The sequence below is a fragment of the Silene latifolia genome, chromosome Y (assembly GCF_048544455.1).
Source record: "Silene latifolia isolate original U9 population chromosome Y, ASM4854445v1, whole genome shotgun sequence".
NCBI classification, from domain to species: Eukaryota; Viridiplantae; Streptophyta; class Magnoliopsida; order Caryophyllales; family Caryophyllaceae; genus Silene; species Silene latifolia.
The window spans coordinates 226460602-226480198 of NC_133538.1; positions in this window are offsets into that span (position 1 = coordinate 226460602).

The following is a 19597-nucleotide window of genomic DNA, read 5'->3' on the forward strand; positions in this document are numbered from 1 at the left end:
CCCTCCTATTCACAATAAACTTCTCTATTTTCTTTTCCGTCTATTCACAATAACTTCCCTATTTCCTTTTTTTGGTAAGTGTTTGTGTGGTCCAAATTTAATTGTATGGTGGGGTAGTGTATTTGTGTGGTCCAAATTTAATTATATGGTGGGGTAGTGTGTTTCCTTAATTTTTGTGCCAAAATGAAATGAGAGGTTTATTGTGAATATGAGGGAATATTTTACCACCATAAATACCAATTAACTCCTCCATATCCATGTTTCTTCGCCGAAAACCCGATACTGGAGCAGCACTACTCCGTCGCACCATGGCTCGAGCACCCAACTCCATTTCCGCCTCAATTCAACCATCAAGCAAACCACCACCACAACAATTCGACCGTCACACCACCTGCTCCTCAATACGGCACCAAAACCCAATAACAATTGGCGCCAAAATCACCATCAGGCCACCAATCTACACCGGAGCATCAACAGTTTCAGACCCACAATCAAGCTCAACACCGATCGACATTATGTGTCCGGCGTATCTGAAGCAGGCCGGTGTAATTCGACTCCGTCCAGCGGAATTTTGACGGGTACATCCCAAATCAATTAATTGAGGATAAAAACTCGCTCAGGTCCAAGTAAACCCGCCCGGGTTAAATACTCCTTCTCGGGTCGAGAATCCAACCCGCTCGGGTCCATTCTGAAACTGCTCGGGTCCCTTATTTGCTCTTTCGTTAACCCGGCTGAAGCAAAAAGAAAGACTTCGCTTTTTTTTTCTTTTTTTTTTTATTAGGTAAGAAAACTAGGCTGATCCTATAGGGTAAGACCAACATATCTCATCCTTTCGAATGAATGAGATAAGTTGAAGCCACCGGCAATCAAACCACCTCGAAAGAGTTGGATATGAATGTCCAATAGTAGCCATGAAATCAGCAACCTTGTTGGCTTCACGAAAGCAACGGTTTAATTATCTTTGAGATAATTAAGTTTCGTTAGAAAACTTTGACTTATAATATTATCATAATTTGACAAAAACTCGTTGAAACTAATAATGTTCAGGTCTTGGATGACAGACCCAACCAAGGGACATTCGTAAAAGAAATGACCTTCGTTTTCATTAGGATTGTTTCACAGAACACATTGAGGTGGGACATCAATATGACTCTTGAGAAGTCTATTTTTTGTTGGAAGACCGTCAACACAGGCTTTCCAAAGAAAAAAATTTCATTTTGGAGGAATATTCAATTTCCAAATCCACTGAAATTCACATTTCTCAAGAGCTTGATCGAACAAACCTTGCGCTAACCAAGTTGCTGTTTTGGTAGAGAAATTTCCATCTACGGACAACCCCCAAATGAGGGCATCTGGAATATCATTATGTGGCAGTGGAATGTTAATAATCTGATTAACAATATCGTTATTCACTAAACTGGATAATTTACAAACATCCCATTGTTTGTCTGAGGTTATGTAATCTTTAACCAAAAGATTAAGATCACGGTTATTATCATCATCAACCATACTGCTTGTAAGTGGTGTGAAAAAACCCAATTATCAGACCAAAACTTAATGTTGATACCATTACCTACCTGCCATCTCAGTCCTTTTTTAAATAAAGTCCGAAAACTCATAAGTTTACGCCATTGCCAAGAAGAGACTGAATTAGGCTTATGATCAAAGAGTGAACAATTTCTTAACTATTTTTTAGTTACCACTTTGACGCATATACTTTCCTCATCCATAAGAAATTTCCATAAAAGCTTCATTTGAAGAGCTTTATTAGCTGCTTCAGAAGATTTAATTCCTAAACCATCAACCGACTTTGGTAAACAAACTTTATGCCAACCAATCAAATTAGGAGAACGCTGGGAAGGATTCTTATTCCAAAGAAAGTCTCTATTAATTTTATCTAATCTATTATGGATCGATGAAAGAAGGAGGAAGCTTTGCATTTGTAAAGTTTCCTTCGAGGCTATATTAGCATTGACCAGAACTAGTCTACCTGCTTGCGATAAAGAATTCGCTTTCCATTTCGATAAATGGGTGCAAGAAGATTGAATAATACTTTCAAAAGTATTTATAGTCACTCTGCTGTCAATAATAGGACATCCTAAATACTTACCTAAATGAGCTTCCTCATTCATATGAAGAATGCCCCTAAATGATTCACGAAGAGAACGATCAATATTTCTAGTGCATTGAAAAGTAGATTTGTCAAAATTAACAAACTGTCCTGATATCGTGCAAAATTTATCTAATATAGACTTAATAGTTCTACAACTCTGATTAGAATTTTTAGCAAAAATGATAGTGTCATCCGCAAAAGTGAGATATAGAATTTTCTCCACCCCAGCTCCAATTCTAATACCAATATCACTAGAACTAAGATCACTTTTTTCTTTGTAGTGATCTTGCTAAGATTTCGGCGCACATAATAAATATATACGGGGTAAGTGGGTCTCCCTGTCGAATACCTCGAGTGGGTCTAAAGACGTCTCCTGGTGTTCCATTTACTAACACCGAGAAAGAAGCAGTTTTTATACATTCCATAATCCAGGAAATCCACTTAGCATTAAAACCCATTTGCTTAAAAGTTTCCTCAATAAAGTTCCATTCTAGTCGGTCGTATGCTTTTTCCATATCAAGTTTAATCAATCCAACCTCCTTTGCCTTTTTTGCGTTTAAACGAGTTGAAAATCTCGTGTGCTAAAAGAATATTATCTTGAATAAAGCGATTAGGTGTACAAGCACCTTGAAAAGGATGTATAATCTTATGCAAGACACTTCGGAGACGATTAGCCATTATTTTTGAAATAATTTTATAAATTGTTGAACACAGACTAATAGGGCGAAAGAGATTTGCTGTTTGAGGATTATCAACTTTTGGAATCAATGCTATAAAAGTATGATTTATTTATTTTATTAATTTATCAGAGTGGAAAAATGCTAAAACTGCTTTAGTAACAGAATTTTCTACGATATCCCAATATTTTTGGAAAAACTCGGCTGGAAATCCATCGGGACCTGGACATTTATCAGCAGCTAAACTAAACACAGTTTGTTTAAGCTCTTCCATAGTGATATTACTAGTAAGAAATTTCTTATCTTCATCTGTAATTAAGCCACTAATAGACTTAAAATCTTCATTTTTGTCGAAATTACAAAGTTGATTTTTTGTAAATCTAAGTTTAAATTCGTCAGAAATTTCTTGTTTAATAAGTTCTTGATCAGTAATACAAGCACCATTCTTATTAATAAACTGCTTAATACCATTTTTACTACGTCTAATCGTGGCATAACTTTGAAAAAACTTGGTATTGTTATCTCCAAAATTCGCTTTGGTTATACGAGATTTTTGTTGCCAATAGACACGTTTATAGTCAAGAAGTGCATCATGCTTTTTCAGCCATCTCAATTGTGCGTTTTCTAAATGAGTAATACGAGAAGAGCCTAGTTGTTTTTGAATATTTTTTAACTTTCTTTCAGCAGTTGAAAGTTGTCTAAAAATATTACCAAATGTAGACTGATTCCATTTCTTAGCCTTTTGTTTTAAAAATTTGCATTTTTGAGAAAGACAGAACATATACTGTTTTAGCACGAATTCCCCTGAAAGGATCCGGCCTGAAGATTTTGTAGTGTAGGTATCTAGTTCTAATATTTAAGGAAAAATGTACAGTGATGAATGAAATAAATTATATAAGAGCAATAATGTTTATGTTTCCTGGATAAGTTGAATGATAATAATGAAAGTAAGAAGAAAGTGTAGTAAGAATATCAAGCTAATTATATATGTTTTTTTTGTATATTACTTCGTATCCTTTACAAATGTTCCTCCACTCTATTTATACTCTTTCTATTCTAACGTTACAATTGATTTTACGCTCCTACTGGTTGTTGAAATATGATTAATAAAGTTGCCCCAATCAGCCTAATTAAGTCAGGCTAGACTAAAGTTAGATCAGGTGATGCGTGTCTAAAATATGATGTTTTACACCCTCTTTTACACGCATTTCAGAGCTCAGATGTGTAGTTTATTCTACTATATTCCCTTTTTCCGTCTACTTTCGTGTTTTTGTGTAATATTGCAGAAATGTGAAGAATTCAGCGGAAATCGAGACGAATCCGTCCCCGAGTGCTTGGCATAGGATTTGACATGAAGTAGTGACTCGAGAGATGAACTTGGTGCGCGTATCGAGGCCTGAAAGACAAATTTACGAGGCTTTTGGAGCAAAGTACCCGTTGAAGCAGTCGATCGATTGGTGCCCTTAGTCGATCGACCAGAGCACGATTCTTAAATCAGATCAGAAGCTACTGTTCAGCGAAGCTTGGTCGATCGACTGGTCCTAGTGATCGATCGACCACACAGCGACTCTGGCGCAAATTAAAGACGAGAATTAAAAGATTTTAACCTAAGCCCACTTGTAATTAGGTTTGGAGAAGGGTTTTACGTGACACTTCTATATAACGTAACTCCTTCCTAATGCTTGGGGGGATCGAAAATTTTAGCATTCAATATCAAGTTTTTAGCATCAGATTTCATAAATTAGAATTTAGTTAATAAACATTCAATTAGCTTTATTTTTCGTTAACAAAGTTCGTGCTTTCAGATTCTTCTTCCTGCTTTTATTCGGTAATTCTGATTCCTTGATTTCAGTTTACTTTTATTCATTCATAGATTAGGATTGCATAGAGTAGTTTCCCAAAGCCTTATTTCGTTTATGCATCTTATTTGCTTAGTTTATTTAATCTTGCATCAAATTTTGTTAATTGTTAATTTCGTTGTTGTTATAAATTTTATCATGAGTAGCTAAACTCTTTGTGCTAAGATGTAAGGGACCTGTAGTGTAGGCGGCATAGAATTTGTAAACCTGATTCGGGTCTTGGTCGATCGACTGAGCCCGTTGGTCGACCGACCGGCTCACGTAAGACCTGCTCCGTTTTAATTGATTAAATTGCTTAATTCGATAAATCGAGTGCACGCGACTAGTTGAATACTTAGTAATTGACCGACCCATTAGATCGAAAGATAGGGAAAGGAATTAGACTACCAATTGAAACGACTAAATTATACTGAGATCGAAAGATAGATAAAATTTAGGCTTTTAAGAATCACTTTTCAGGGCGAGAGTCAGTAGTAGTGATACTTAGGGACCCGTAGCTAGATCGAAAGATGTTACCTGTTAAGAATGGACCGAAAGGACTTCTTATTTTCCCATCTTACGTGATTATTTCAGACTTACCTAGGATAGTGCCGTCGAAACTACAGTGAACCGACCATCTTAGCATCCTTTTAATATTTGATTTCATTTATTTTCTTTAATTGCTCATTTATTTGCTTTAGTTAGTTTTAATTTTATTGCCTTTAGTTATAGAATCATTCAAATCAAACCCCCCGAAACTGTTACTTTAGACTTAAATTATACAACTTTAAATTTCTTGCCTCCTTGTCGTTCGACCCCGACTGCCACTATCTATAGTAGTAGTTTGGATTATAAATTTTATTTTTGATACTCTACGACGGTATCAAATTTTGGCGCCGTTGCCAGGGAGGCAATTGTTTAATTTTTAGTTGTTTTTATTTTATCTTTTTCTTGGTTTAAGGGACACCTGTTCCTTAAACTGTTCTCATATTCTACTTGTAGTTTCCTCTTATGCGCAGGTCACAGGGTGGTGAATTACGACCGTTAGATCCTGAGATCGAGAAGACTTTGCGTGAGTTGAGACGATAATCTAGAGTATTGCCGACAGAGGAAGAGCTGAGTACTCTGTCCAGTTATTACGAGAACGAGTTATTTGAGGAGGATCCACCTTCGTCTCCTATTTCTACTTCTTTAGCTGAGACCGTTACATTTCCAAATATGGCTGAAGAAGCAAGTATAGCCAGTCATTCCGAGCCAAAAGCTGAGAATCTCTATAAGGGATTCGCGTTGCCAGCTGGGACGGATAGAAAATTCAAAGCAAAACCGTCCTACATTAACTTGGTTGAGAGAAACCAATTTGGGGGAGCTGCAAATGAAGATGCAGCTAAGCATATGGAGATATTCATTGACTACTGTTGTTCCATACCCCCACCAGCAGGTGTGACCCAGGACCAGATAAAAGAGACAATGTTCATATTCTCGCTCCGTTATGCTGCTAGGGAGTGGTACCGAGATCTGGATCGAGCTGCTAATAGGATTACTGATTGGAATTCGCTGGCCCTAACATTTTATAAAAAATATTTCTCTGCATCGAAGACCAATGCAATTAGAGCTCAAATCATAAGCTTTAAACAGGGTTCTGATGAAGATTTTCATGAGGCATGGGTCCGTTTCAAGAGACTGGTGCGATCTATTCCGCACCATGGGTTCGAGCAATGGTTCCTTTGTAATCAATTCTATAATGGGCTTTATGATGATCAGAGGGCTATCCTGGATGCTGCAGCTAATGGCAGATTCCAGGAGAATAGTTGAGAGACTAAGGGGTGGAAGATTATTGAAGATATGGCCACCCATAAAGCTGAGCATGGGAATTCTAGAGGAAATCAGAGAAGAGCAGTTGAATCTCCTACTACAGCTGCAATAGAGGCCCTTACTGCGAGATTCGACAAGTTAGATTTTGGGGGATCCCAAAAAGGTGGGATATATAAAGTTAATGAAGTTTCAGACGGCCCCTTTACATGCAAAAGATGTGGAGGAGAGGGACATGTTTCGGAATTCTGTACTAGTTCGAATGAAACATGTGCTGCCTTTCAACATTTTAGGCAGACTGGTGCTTATCCCGATCCCTCTAATGTCCACCCCAATTTGAGGTGGACTAACCAGAATGTCCTTAATCCGGGTCCACAACAGCAACAGCAGCAAAACTATGTGCCCCCTTATAAGCAGCAGCAGCAGTATCAAAAGCCTCCCTATGTGCCTCAGCAGCAGCAATTTCAAAGTTCTGATATTTCCGAATTGAAAAACATGGTTCAGAATTTGTCGGGTTTGCTGCAAAAGGAGTCTCTAGCTAGAGAGACTTCTACAAAAATGTTGGAGAGTCAAATTGCCCAATTGGCAAGCAAAAGTGCAACTAGAGCTCCGAGGCATTTACCGTCGCAGCCAGATCAAAAAGAGACTCTAAATGCGATGACTTTGAGGAGTGGGTCTACCCTTGATGGGCCCACTATGGTCGAAGATGTTACTGAAAAAAATGAGGCAGAACCGAGTAAGAAAAGGGCTGGAATGAACAGTAGCAAGAAAAAGACGATCAACAGGTACATCAGTCGATCGACTGACACACCTGGTCGATCGACCAGCTCATGTAACAGTGAAGTTTCTGATCTTGCAGAAGCCAATCGATCGACTGACCTACATGGTCGATCGACTGAAGATACGTCTGATCATGAACCTTTTCATCCTCAAATGCCAGATAACTTGAGGGACTACTTATTTCGGTGTACGACGACTCCGAAATTATCGAGGCAAGATCCAAATGCTGATGGGTCAGTTCCGGTTCCAAAGTATGACCCTACGACGGTTAATGGTTCATTCCTGAGACGGTCTGAAGAAGGTTCGAGCTACAACAAGGACAAAGTAGTGGATTTTCAGCCTAAGTCAACTGATGTCGGTATGAGAGACCTAGAGGAGAGGGCTAAGTTGCTTCTTACAGCCCCTTATTCAGAGAGATTGGTGCCGACAAAGGAATAGGTATCGTTTAACAAGTTTGAAAATGTTATTCGTAGTTTAAATGTGCAAGTTCCTTTCTTAGAGTTAGTTAATCAAGTGCCTGCCTATATGAAATTTATGAAACAATTGTTGTCCAAAAATAAGTCACTTGATACTGTGCAATTTGTCGCACTAATTGAGGAGTCATCTTCCTATTTGACTCATACTGCACCTCATAAGCTAGAAGACCCAGGTAGTTTTTCAGTCCCATGTAATATTGGCACCTTTTCTATTGAGAAGGCATTGTGTGACCTAGGGGCCAGTATTAGTGTTATGCCTTTGAGTCTTGCTAAGAAATTGAAATTGACTAGGTTTGCAATTACAAACATGACAGTACAGATGGCTGATCGTTCTGCGGTCCAGCTTATAGGAGTCTTAGAGAACATTCCTGTGCAAATAGGAAAGTTCTTTTTCCCAGTTGACTTCATTGTGCTAGATATACCCGAGGATGCTCACATTCCTATCATTTTGGGTAGACCATTTCTGCACACTGTTGGTGCAGTTATAGATGTTGGCTCAGGGACATTGACCTTTAAGATAGGAAAACAGTCCATTGTTTTTGCCCAGACCTATAAGAAGAAGGATGGTATATACCCAGTAACTTGCAATGTTGTTAAATCTTATGTTGTGTTGCCTGATATGCCTGCCCCTATGCCTAATTCTGCTATAACACCTCCGCCCCAGATTGGGAGCAAATTGGAGGAAGATCCTTCTGTTTTGACTATTGCAGGAGCTGGTTTTGGGAATTTAGAGCCGCATGTTACTCCAGTTGTGAGAGAGCCCATTGTGCAGAGAGGTGGTCTAGGGTGTCTGAGCTATGCAACTGATGAGGAGCCGGATGAGGAGCTAGTCAAAGTGACGGAGTCCGATTTGGATTTTGATGAGCCAAACGAGGCCCGTGATTGGGAACATGTTAGAGATGTTGATCCGTTGAGTTCGGCGGATATTGGAGTTGTTAGGAGTGTAGCTGAGAGGATGAGCACTGTAGAGGCTACTTCTTGTAGCCAGAAGCTGAGCAAGTGGGCCATTCCGTGGCCATTCTTGATCAACTATTAGTTGATTAAATTCTTTTAAAACAATTTATTTACTATTTATTCCGTTTTAGACTATTTACTGTTTTTTTTGGTGTGCGCGAAACTTCGCTTTAATTTGGTTTGCTTGGGATATATTTAGGCTATAGACTTTACATTTGGGTTTACCGCAAGTTTGGGCGCTGTATTATGTGCATTTGCAGGTTGTTAGACCAAGTTAACCCAATTTATTGAGTTAATTCAAAGAAAGCACTATCCTCGTCAGGTATATCAGTCGATCGACTGGCCTGTGTGGTCGATCGACTGACCACTGCAGCTACAGGAGCTTCTGTTTCAGATGCCCTGGTCGATCGACTGGCCTGTGTGGTCGATCGACCGCTTCCGCCTTTGTACATTTTCGATCATTCCCCTGCTGTGTTTGGTCATTTTGCGGAGCACGAAAGGGAGTTTTAGGGAGTTTTCTCCTTATTTTCTTTCCTTTTCATTCATTTATCGCTTTCTTCTATTCTTATTCTTTTGCACATATTTCTTGTTCCTTAGTTGTTTTCTCGGAATTATGTGCGGTACTTTTGTGTTTTCAGGTACCTTATAGTAGCACTGCTGGCTACTGAAACCTCCTAGCTCACGCTGGTTTGGGGAGGTTTCCTTTTGCTGCGCTTAAAGTCTTGTGAGTTCCCCATGTCTCCTTCATGCCTTTTTAGTTAATATTATCGCAAATTCCCATTTCCCTTGATTATTTTCTCATATGATTTTGCACAATGAGGGAATTGTGTGATTTGGTTTGGGGAAGGGTTTTGCGTTGCATTCATTCTGTTTTGCATTCACGTTTACATTTTTGTCTTGCATTGTTGTTTATTTTCCTCTTATACACAGAAAATTAATTCAAAAAAAATAATTGAAAATTTTCAAAAAAATTCAAAAAATTGCACGTTTATTTTAGCATGTAGGTCGAGTAGGAATGGTAGTAGTTCAATGATGACATTGCATTTTCATCTGTTTACGCCTAAGCCGTGCTCAATTGACATGTTATTAGTAGAATCACATATGCATATCTACGAGTTTTCGTTAATTTATTCGCTGAATCTTGAGACTTGACTTAGATTTTTGGCAAACTACATTATATTCTGAGTTTTAGAGCCCTATAACTGGTGACATCCATGACCGGTTTATTTAGGAATGTGAGTAATACTCCTTATGATACATGTTATATCAATATGCATAAATATGAACTTAATCTGCTTAATACCTGTATGCATTCGGGTTTGTGGTTGGTTGACACATGTGGAAGAGGCCACCCCTTTATTCATTTTTCCCATTATCCTCACACTGCCAGAAATAGCCTTTTTGTCCTGTTAACTACATCCTATATTTAGCCGGCCCTTGTCAAGCTAGTAGTTTTGGTTTTTGGGATTGTTACTTCATTTTTGGTTGCATATGCTCTTATTGAGATGATGTTGGAAAGATGAGAAAGGAAAAGTTGAAAGAAAGATGAGAATGAAAAAAAAAGAAAAAAGAATGAGAAAAAGAAAAGAAAAAAAAAAGAGAAATATCACATGCTTGAATCTTCATTAGTTGGTGATTTTGTATTCCCATGTTGCGATTAATATTATTTGGGGAATTAAGTTTGTATGGAGAATGTGACATTTGTGCTTACTATTAGCACCGTTCTATCGTTTAATCTTGAGCAAGAAGTTGGAATGATTTATTAATTTGGTTCCCTTAGTTACTAGCTTGGCTTATAACTCTGTTCATACCAAATTCGTCTTAGCCCCTTCTTACCCATAGCCTCACATATCCAAATTGTATCCTCGGCATGTGTCATGGTTTTTTATGGTTGGAATGCATATGTACGGTTGTAGAGATTATTTTCATATTAGATTGCAGGCATGTTCTTATAGGTCTTAGTTAGGTGAGTGTCATTACAAAATTACTTTTTTCTATCTTTTGCATATATTCACCTGTACTTATGTGTGACATGAACGACCCGTGAGAGTCCATAATGATAAGTCTCTATAGTTGACGGTTCAGCAGTTTTTACGACTACATAACTCGTTTGCATGATTCATATTACTAATTGATTGTTGATTTTTAGCATTAGACTGGTTTAGGCTTTGCAGTTTGCATTTAGCTCTGAGAATGAACGCGTTCCATTAGGTTTTAGGATCGAGTCTAGTTCTTGCTTGGGGACAAGCAAGGGTTTGGTTTGGGGAAGTTTGATGCGTGTCTAAAATATGATGTTTTACACCCTATTTTACACGCATTTCAGAGCTCAGATGTGTAGTTTATTCTACTATATTCCCTTTTTCCGTCTACTTTCGTGTTTTTGTGTAATATTGCAGAAATGTGAAGAATTCAGCGGAAATCGAGCCGAATCCGTCCCCGAGTGCTTGGCATAGGATTTGACATGAAGTAGTGATTCGAGAAATGAACTTGGTGCGCGTATCGAGGCCTGAAAGACAAATTTACGAGGCTTTTGGAGCAAAGTACCTGTTGAAGCAGTCGATCGACTGGTGCCCTTAGTCGATCGACCAGAGCACAATTCTTAAATCAGATCAGAAGCTACTGTTCAGTGAAGCTTGGTCGATCGACTGGTCCTAGTGGTCGATCGACCACACAGCGACTCTGACGCAAATTAAAGACGAGAATTAAAAGATTTTAACCTAAGCCCACTTGTAATTAGGTTTGGAGAAGGGTTTTACGTGACACTTCTATATAACGTAACTCCTTCTTAATGCTTGGGGGGATCGAAAATTTTAGCATTCAATATCAAGTTTTTAGCATCAGATTTCATAAATTAGAATTTAGTTAATAAACATTCAATTAGCTTTATTTTTCGTTAACAAAGTTCGTGCTTTCAGATTCTTCTTCCTGCTTTTATTCGGTAATTCTGATTCCTTGATTTCAGTTTACTTTTATTCATTCATAGATTAGGATTGCATAGAGTAGTTTCCCAAAGCCTTATTTCGTTTATGCATCTTATTTGCTTAGTTTATTTAATCTTGCATCAAATTTCGTTAATTGTTAATTTCGTTGTTGTTATAAATTTTATCATGAGTAGCTAAACTCTTTGTGCTAAGATGTAAGGGACCTGTAGTGTAGGCGGCATAGAATTCGTAAACCTGATTCGGGTCTTGGTCGATCGACTGAGCCCGTTGGTCGACCGACCGGCTCACGTAAGACCTGCTCCGTTTTAATTGATTAAATTGCTTAATTCGATAAATCGAGTGCACGCGACTAGTTGAATACATAGTAATTGACCGACCCATTAGATCGAAAGATTGGGGAGGGAATTAGACTACCAATTGAAACGACTAAATTATACTGAGATCGAAAGATAGATAAAATTTAGGCTTTTAAGAATCACTTTTCAGGGCGAGAGTCAGTACTAGTGATACTTAGGGACCCGTAGCAAGATCGAAAGATGCTACCTGTTAAGAATGGACCAAAATGACTTCTTATTTTCCCATCTTACGTGATTATTTCAGACTTACCTAGGATACTGCCGTCGAAACTACAGTGAACCGACCATCTTAGCATCCTTTTAATATTTGATTTCATTTATTTTCTTTAATTGCTCATTTATTTGCTTTAGTTAGTTTTAATTTTATTGCCTTTAGTTATAGAATCATTCAAATCAAACCCCCCGAAACTGTTACTTTAAACTTAAATTAGACAACTTTAAATTGCTTACCTCCTTGTGGTTCGACCCCGACTGCCACTATCTATAGTAGTAGTTTGGATTATAAATTTTATTTTTGATACTCTACGACGGTATCAGCAGGCTAAATTGGACCTAACAATTTTCCCTTGACATTTTACCCGTGCTGGATCAGGCCAGGGGTGAGATGTCAATTTACCGGGCTCAAAAATAAAAAAGAATCACAATTACTCAATGACTCTTAGACTTCAAGTGACCGTTAAACACTGCAACGGCTAGCAAGATGATGTCATGCTGACAGTTTTGCAATTTCTAGGGTTTTTGCACCATTATTTTTCTCCTATAAATATGGTATTGATGGTAAGTTTATTCTTCACCAAAATTCTTCTACTTCTCTCACTATATTTTCTCTGAAATTCTTTCTTATCTTCCCAGGAATTTAGCCTGCTACCTGCAATTCTTCAATAAATCTCATTAATCTTTCACAAAAATCTTTATCTAAAGAAACAATAAAGTGTATGGGAGCCAAAAAACGTCCTGCTTCTCAGAAGGCTGCAGCTGAACCTAAACCAGCAGATATCCATGAAGAGGAGGTGGTTGAGATTGATCCTCCTGCTCGTGCTATAGCGTTTAAATACCAGGATTCTGTTTTCTCTGCTCTCCGATCACTTGAATCCTCTTTTCCTGAAGAGAATCTATTGAAAACGAACTACGATGGGGTTTTAAGGGAGAAAAAATTGATCCCTGATTCACCTGAGGTTTGAATCCCTGTGTAGATACCCGTATCCGTCGATATTGGAATTTATAGAGAACCCGACAAACACCCGATGATGATAGGACACATGTATTTATTAGTTGTCATTGTCATTATTTGGGTTCGTTTTACGATGTAGAATGAGCGTTGTCGACGGAGTATTTTATTAATTTAAATGATATTTAAATTAAAGCTTTTTTAAGGTGAATTCATTTCACTTTATTTTGAGTTTATTTTCTCAAGTTTATTTTATTGAAAATAAAATAAATAATTGATTTGAAAAATCATTTTATGAGTATATTTGATTTGAAAAGTCATTTATTTCAATGTGTTTATCGATTTGAAAAATCGATTTAAAAATCGAAAAAAACCCGTTTTAAACACGTGTTTTAGAGCTCGATTATAGCTCGGTTTTTGAGCCCGTTTTCTTTACGAGTTGACACGAATCTCGAGTACACTAACCAACCTAAGCCTCTACCCATCCAACCCCAGTTCGAACCCCATATCCACGGCCCAAATCCCGTCCCAAATCACCCCCAAACAGCCCGCAAACACGAAGCAGCCCCCCCTGTTTTGCAGCTCAAATCCCGAGTCCAAAACCCGCTCCAAATACCACCTAAACCCGTGCCCATTAACCCTAACCCATACCCTAGTATCCTAACCATATTACCTTAGCTTAACCACCAAGAAAACCCCTCACAAAGCCTCTCAAACCCTCACCAAAGCTGCTGGACAGCAGCTATGCACGAACAAGCCCGTCTGCCTCTCCCCCCTTTTACCCTACCTTAACTCCTTATAAATACCACCCCTTCACCATACATTCATTCCTCTAAGTTCTCCATACATACTACCTTCACTAACAAGCTTTAAACCTCAGAAACAAACCCTAATTGCCTCTCAAAAACCCTCCACAAAACCGACATCCAAACTGAAACAGTTTGTGTGTCCTCTTCGAAAAACAATTCGTTCCTCCTTCAAACCTCCATCAAAACTCGAGTTTCTTGTTCCTAATTAACCATATAACATCCATCTACACATTAGACAAAGATTTACGAGCCAAATTGCCCTTGAGAGTACATTTAAATCCCTCGAAAAACAGTGTTATACACTCTGTTTTTGTGATTTGTTCTGTCTGTCCAGTTCTGTTTGTGCTCGTTTTTCGTGCCCAATAACTCAAAACGAGCAGGGGTTGCTTTAAGATATCTGTTCTCCTCTCTTTCTAGTTTTCAAAACATCTTTTAAATCGAATTTTCATCGTGAAACGAGAGAGAAATCGCTGTTTGAAAGTTGCTGTCCAGATTCGATAAAAACGCGTGTTTGCTTTGTTTCTTCGTCGACGACGGCCTCTCGAGATAAAATCTACCATCGATTACGACCCAAGACGGTGTCAACGATACATGTAGGTTGAGGGTGCATCAAATCCTCCTCTTTCTCCCTTTTATTTCGCTTTTTTATGTTTGTTTTTTATAGTTTGTTTTTATTCGTTTATCGTTTTTGTTTATCGATTGTTTAATTAACTATGAAACTAGTTTAGTCCGAGTATGAGTTAAAGTACCACCATGAACACCCGCGTTGACTTGAGATGGGAAAGAAACCGCTACATCAGTCGGTCGTACACCCCCGTCTCATTTACATATCCTCGTGTTCAAGGTAGGACATAAATAAAACGAACTTCTAACTTCGCTCCTCGTTTTTGACCCTTTGTTTGTTTTGGCCAATTCGACACACCCTAGGACCATTTACATTTTAATATGACCTCTGATTGTTAACATATGACTTATTTAGATGACATTAGATCAATTTGATAAACTAATTAGACACATTAGGGTACATCGACGTAGCTTTAAAAATCAACTAACAATTCTGTAACTTAATGAACGCATCTCTCTCTTTCACCTAATTTCTCGCTAGTATAAGAGTGCGTGATTAGAACCTTCTTATTAACACTCGATGAGTTAACTTAATTAGCAAACTTGACCTAATTTGACCCCTTTTAGGCCGTGTAGAATACACCTTTGCGCGACATCCTTCCAATCGATCAACGTCGTTTCTAACTCGTTTTCTAACTTGTTTCCTATCCCGATTCGCAATCAATTGATCTAACTAATGAATCTAACCTAAGAATTAGGGTAGGCTAGAACGTGTAGGCCGTGTTTGGCCGTGTCCTTGTGGTCCTTTTCTCGTTGTTTTCTTATCTTTATTTCGTTATTTCGTATCTTGTATTTACTTTGTTTATCGAGTCATGTTTAGTAGTTTGTTTGTAATTAGTTTACTTTTATCGAGTCAAAACGATTTCTAAAAACCTTAGTTTTGTTTAGTTAGACGGTTGTGCCCCAATGCAAGTAAGAGCGTAGTAAATCGCATGTTGTTTAAAGCAACATGGCCCGATTTATGCTAATGCATGCTTTGGTGTGTGACCCAATGTCTAATTCGATAAGATTAAGTGGGAGCACGCATTACGAGGAGTGACCCAAGGCCGTGAGTCATGTAGGCCGTGAGTCACCCCTTTGTGCACGTTTTCCTAGGCCGAATGGCCATGTGTCGTGTATGGCGTCGTATGTAGCAATTGTATTTAGATCGAGTTGTACCTTTAATTTATTGTTGTGTCGGCATGAAATGCCTGGTTTGTAATAGGTAGATCCCACGGCTCCCCCATTCCCCCTTAAGCCTTGTTTGTTTTGTTTGTATGTTTTTAGATCAATCAACCCACATGCTAAATTACAACTTTGACAAAGTTAGTTTAGTTGCATCTAAATCGACATAGAAACTTCACATGCTAGGGTTTTGAAAACGATGTTTGCATATCATATATCGTAGTAGCTATGACCTTGTTTGAAATCCGACACTTGACTTAGTAGAGGCCGTTATCGACGGGCGGGGATAGGTGTCCTTATGGGCTTCCTAACACGTACCCTCACCCCTTACTCAAGATCTATGGTTTGCGGATCCGTCTAAATACCATTGGATTACGAGAGTCATTCAAATCGAGTGATATAGGGTACAAGTCTTTATCTTTAATCACTCGTAGTCGATTGGCTTTATGCTTTTCGATGAAAGGTGTAAAGTTGACTTGAACGGTTCCAAGTTTCCAAAAAACTTGGTGGCGACTCTAATTTGTCTTAATTCGATTCGAAAGAACCTCGAGTCGATTATGCCTAGTGTGGATCCCGAGGACGCAGTTCCCGAGGGCCTTGTCCACGCTTTGGCGACTCACTGGGAAAAGAGGACTAGTTACACTTTGTTTCTAGGGTCTTTTCCTCCGAGGTGAAACTTGAAAAGAAAGTGTCGGAAAGTAAAACATTACTCATAGTGCTACGATTCATGCATAAACCCTTAAGGACTTGCCCGGGCCGTCCCAGCGTTTCTTCGTGATGCGTGGGGGGAGACGTCCCACTATGCTAGGAAGCTGCACATTGCTCGCTTCCACTTCACCTCGCGTGGTTCTTGATGGTGGGGACGATCTTCTAGGTACTCTACCTTAAGACACCTTGCTCTATAAGACCGCAAAAGGATGGAGGGCATAGACCTTCTTGTAGAAGACTTGCCGAGACTTAGAGATGTCTAGGAGCATACATCCTTATAACATGAGAATGACAATGTGCAAATTGTTTTCCCGAGTCTTTTCGAAATTTTCCATGTCCTTTTCGAAACCGAACTTTTGAACAACTTACTTTCAAAATAGCATGGTTTTAAAAACGCGGAATGCTGCCCAAATAGGACTAGAATTTTTGGCCCAAAATGAGCTTTTATAGCCGGCATGCTGCCCATTTCAAATCTCATTTTCGAATCAATCTTTCGTTTTTCAAAATCAATCCAAAGTGCCTCTCGAACCTCAACCAAGCATGAAATGCGTCAAGTCGTGTCCGGGTCATGGCCGTGTTAGGCCGGGTGTGTTTCATTCTAAGAGTCTAGAACACGACCTTGTTGGGTCACCCAAGCTCACCTCTTGGGCCTTGAGTCATGTTGGTCGACCTTTTGGTCTAGGATAGTCCACAAAAACGCCCGAGCTAGGCCATTTAGGGCGTTTCACCCGAACCTATGGGCTATGTTAGTCCAATCACGGGTTTTGCCACACCGAGTCCGGTTTATAACCGATTTATGACAGTTTGAGTCATGTCGTTTTGTCGAGTCTAAAATGAACCAAGGTCTAGATCCAACCGTGAGTCGAACCTTTGGTTAGTCAATCTCAAGTCGAGTCTTTGTTTGAGTCAAGTTGGGGTCGTGTCCTTAAGTGTGCGAGGGGGCTCTTACTTTAAATATTGACTCGACGGGTTTTCTTGTAGAAAGGCCGCCAAAACCCGACGTCAAGCAATGGAAGATGCTTTGTTAACAAGCTTACGAGGCCGTGAACCTCATGATGACCCGCATGGATGCAATTGAATCTAAGCTGGGTGAAGATTCCCCTCCATTTACCCCACCTCGACTGATCGGAGAAACGGTTCAAGTTCATTGAAGACCGCCGAAACTCTCCCTGGGGAAGAACATCCACTATGAGAATGCTAGGGCTTATGCCCCATTCGGATAAGTTGCCCACGAACATGGTACTCACCGACATCCCAAAGTTCAAGGGCACCAAGATCCATCCAACATGTTAAGGCCTATAAAGGGTACTTAGCACTTTGAAGGGAGTACTGTGACATGCTCTCTGAAATTTTTGCCCAATCTCTGGATGAACACCCGAAGGCGTGGTTCTATAATCTTGACCTTAAGAACTTCCCCACTTTCGAAGATATTACGGTGGAGTTCTGCAAGCACTATGCTGACAATGTTGAGATTCAAACCAACATAAGAACATTGGAGGTTATGACACAAAAAGAAAAAGAAGGCTTTACTGAATTCCTTGCAAGATGGTGCGCTGAAAGCGTGAAATTAGCCAAGAAGCCTGATGAAGTTGAAATGGTAGATAAGTTCGTAAAGAATCTACGACCTGTTTACCGCAATGCTCTGAAATACGAGAATTTTGGCTCTTTCAAAGAATTGATAAGAATCGGGATAAAGGTAGAAGATGATGTCATAAAGGCTGAGGCTGAAAAGCCGAAAGGGTACCAAGGGGCCTCATCGTCTAAGGGCAAGGCTCCAGCAACGGCCCATATTGATGAACCATCAATCTCTTAGAAGGGAAATCGAAGAAGTCGCAGCGCCAAACACCTAGGGCATTCACCGATATCGGATGCACTTATACATACGCTCTCCAAAGGCTCATAGCCCAAGGAAAGCTGAAGCCTATTGGTCCAACTCCGGACCCTCCCGCTAATCAACAAGGTAAATGGTATAAACCAAATGCCTCACGTGCCTTTCACCAAGGAAAGGCCATGATACTTGAAAGGTGCTATCGACTGAAGCACGAAATCCAAGACATGATTGAGAATGGAACACTCCCGATCCCAACTGTTAAACCCAATAACATCACCAATCCATTTGGCGATCACACTAACTTTGTTTCTGTCGAAGACAATGTCGATTATTCCCATCTTATCCGCCCATGTCACTTGAAAGGGGTGTTTATCGGGAAAATATTTGTGGATTGCTTTGAATTCTTGCCAAACCCGAAGAATGAAATTCATGATGGGAGTCTTGCTATAGAATGTTCTCCTCTCATTAACGAAGTTAATAAAGGACAATTCGATTCACCAACCTTCATCACTGGCGTAGATCCTCAGAGGACTACCTCGGGATGGAGGCCGACCATCAAAGGGATCAAGGACAAGAGCCGAGCATCTAAGTGACAGCTTGAACAAGAGAAAGCTCAAGACCAGATTTGAAAATTATGAGTCGGGATATGTTTTCTTATCTTAGTCGAGTCGAGTCTAGGACTTTCTTTTCTTGAAGTTGAGTCGTTTGTCCCGCGATGACCTAGGGTGTGTCCTAGGAATCGTTCCTTTGAGTCTATTAAGCAATTGCCTTTCCAATAAAAAGTTGCAGTTTCGTTTCCAAATATGTCTTGTTTCCCATCCTCAATCATTCCGAAATATGATAAAATACACAACACACTCAAAGGCATCCCTGGGGTAGAAATATGTCCCGTTCCAAAATGTAAGGTACACTAGGATCCCGTGTTTGATTCCTTTACCTATTCCATGTCTGGTGGTAGAAAACCTCCATCTGAACCAATGTTTGTTGACAAGCTTTTAGATGATTCCATGACAAATCCGGACTAGCTCCTTGTTTCCCCTATCGATGATGGAAGGCAAGCCAAACCCAACAAAATCATCCCATCTCGAAAAGAGAAGATATCAATCCGTTCTAACAAGGAATTGTTAGTTCCTACCCAAATTAGTTGGCGAAGCCCAGTTTTCAAGAGGTATCCATTTATGACTAAGAGAATGAATAGAAGATCATTTTCAAAGAGAGAAAAAAGATGAAAAAGAATGAAAAATGAGAAAAAGAGAAAAATTGGAAAAATGAAAAAAAAAAATGAAAAAAAAATAAAAATGAAAAAAAATGAAAAAAAAAGAAAAATGAAAAAAAGATGAAAGAAAAA